Genomic DNA, 3038 nt, shown 5'->3' with positions numbered 1-3038 from the left:
AGCCCATCCCCTCTCTTGCTGGTTCGTTTATGGTACTGAGGACTGAACCCAGGATGTGGTGGATATAAGTAATCGCTTCAACACTGAGCAGGCTCTGAGGTTACAGACATCCACCACATTGTTGTCCTGTCCAACTTCCATATCCGGTACTTAACTATTCGAGCCATCCCCCCAACACATTCTTTTAAAACTTAAATTTTTTTTGAGAATTTTATACACGTACACAATGTATTTAGATCATATTTCCGCTCCCTCTTCTAATATAGAAGCACCCACCCCACCTCTTCCTCTCAACTCTGTTCTCTTCTTCTTCCTCTCCTTTCTCCTTCATCTGGTCTTTCTTCTCCTTTTCCTTCTCCTCCTTTGTCTTTGTATCCCACTGAGTCCAACTAGAGCTGTTTGCATGTGGGTGTGTAGAGCCATCCACTGGAGCATGGCCAACCTAAGAGGAGCCACACCCATTGAAGGAAACCCACCAGTTTCTGCTGAACAGCAATAACGCCATTTTGCAAGGCCTGCCAGGCACGCATACAAGAGAAACTAGAGTTCCGGGCAAGGTCAGTTTGAGACAAACAAGTCACAACTAAGACAAACAGGATATCTGTGGTCAGCCATCTGGCGAGAAAATAGGGAACTAAGACAGCCTGACCTCAAGATAATACACTCAGTGGAAAATTCCGAGAATAGGGTGGGTTGGCCCCTGTTTGAACCTGTCCTCATTTAAATGCACCAATGAGAACCCTGTAACCATGCTTCCCGCTTCTGTAACCACGCTTACCGCTCTCTAGCCCTATAAAAGCCCACCGCCCCGACCTGTCGGCGCGCCAGTCCTCCGAGTGACTAGGACGCCCCAGGTACCTGTGTATCTGAATAAAACCTCTTGCTGCTTGCATCCGAAACTTGGTCTCGTTGATCCTTGGGAGGGTCTCCTCTGAGTGATAGGCTTCCACGGTCGGGGGTCTTTCATTTGGGGGCTCGTCCGGGACCGGAGACCCCTACCCAGGGACCACCGACCCACGTCGGGAGGTAAGCCGGCCGGCCAGAGTTCTGTCTGTTTTGTCACATTGTGTTTGTCCTGTAATTTGCGCTTGCGTCTGAATTAGTTGGCCATTCTGTTCTGGCGGACCCGAGGAGGAGCCGACGGGCTCAGACTCCCGACCGCAGCCCTGGGAGACGTCTCAGAGGCATCTGGGGTCCGTTTCGTGGCCCACCCGGCTCAGACCCACGTGGGGTTATTTGGAGCGGCCCCTCTATCAGAGGGATACATTGTATTGGAGGCAGGAGAAAAATCTTCTCCGAGAACGCCGTCTGAACTTTTACTTTCGGTTCTGCGCCGAAGCCGCGCTGCGAAAATTTGTGTTTTAAGTCTTGTCTTGTGTGTAGTGTTATTCCTTGTGTTTGAGACTTCGTCTACCATGGGACAAACTGTCACAACACCGTTGAGTCTCACTTTACAGCATTGGAAGGAGGTCCGGACCGCCGCCCAAAACCTTTCCGTGGAAGTCCACAAGGGAAAGTGGACCACCCTCTGCCAGGGACATTGGCCTCAGTATAATGTGGGGTGGCCGCGGGACGGGACCTTCGATCTTTCCATCATCGCCAAACTAAAAGCATTGATTTTTCACCCAGGTCCCCATGGCCACCCAGATCAGGTCGCCTACATCGCTACCTGGGAAAAACTGGCATGTGACCCCCCGCCATGGGTCAAGCCATTTGTCCCCCCAAAACCTCCCCTTCCGTCGGCTCCCGCTCTACCTTCTCCTCTACAGCCCACACGGGTGGAAACCCCTCCCCTGTCTGCCTTATACCCTGCCCTTACTGACCCTCCTAAGTCAAAACCTCAGCCTCAGGTTCTCCCTCCGGACGAGACGCCCCTCGTCGATCTCCTCACGGAGGAAGAACCTCCCCCTTATCAAGGGCCCTCGGCTCCTCACACCCCCCCTGCCGAGCCCGATTCAACCAACGAGGCAGGCCACCCTCAGGCGCCGTCACCAGTAGCTGGCCGCTTGAGAAACAGGCGGGAGCCGATACCCCAGGCTGAGGCCCCTTCCTCCTCCGGAGCCTTCCCACTTCGCCTGGGAGGAAACGGCCGAATGCAGTATTGGCCGTTCTCGGCTTCTGATCTTTATAACTGGAAAAATAATAACCCTTCCTTTTCTGAGGATCCCTCCAGGCTTTCTGCCTTAATTGAGTCTGTCCTAGCAACCCACCAGCCCACTTGGGATGACTGCCAACAACTCCTGCAGACCCTGTTGACCTCCGAGGAGCGCCAGCGAGTCCTCCTGGAGGCGCGGAAAGAAGTCCGGGGAACAGACGGCCGCGTTACTACCCTCCCCAATGAAATTGATGCCGCCTTTCCCCTGGGTCGCCCCAATTGGGACTTTGAAACCCAAGAAGGTAGGAATCACCTAGCCCTCTACCGCCAGTTGCTCATAGCGGGTCTCCAGCGGGCTTCGAGACGCCCTACCAATTTGGCACAGGTGAAACAGGTATTGCAGGGGCCTGAGGAGACCCCCTCGGCATTTCTAGAGAGACTTAAGGAAGCTTATCGGAGGTACACTCCCTACGACCCAGAAGACCCAGGACAGGAGACTAGCCTGCTGATGTCTTTCATTTGGCAGTCAGCACCGGACATCAGACGCAAGCTAGAACGTTTAGAGGGTCTAAGAGAGAGTACTCTCCGAGATCTACTGAAAGAGGCAGAGAAAATTTTTAATAAGAGAGAGACTCCAGAGGAGAGGGAAGAAAGGATCAAAAAGGAAGTAGATGAGAGAGAGAGAGAGAGAGACCGTAAGAGACAGAGAGAGATGAGTAGGTTGTTGGCCACCGTAGTGTCAGGACAGAGACAGGACAGACAGGTAAGGGAGCGAAGGGGCCCCCCAGTGGACCGGGACCAGTGTGCCTACTGCAAGGAAAAAGGCCACTGGCTAAGAGATTGCCCAAAGCGGCCTCGCGGGCCTCGCAGGCCCAAACCTCCGATCTCCCTCCTGACTCTTGAAGATTAGGAAAGTCAGGGTCAGGAGCCCCCCCCTGAACCC

Source organism: Micromys minutus (genome assembly GCF_963924665.1).
Source record: "Micromys minutus genome assembly, chromosome: 3".
In the NCBI taxonomy this organism is placed as follows: domain Eukaryota; kingdom Metazoa; phylum Chordata; class Mammalia; order Rodentia; family Muridae; genus Micromys; species Micromys minutus.
Note: the sequence above shows the minus strand (reverse complement) of the source record.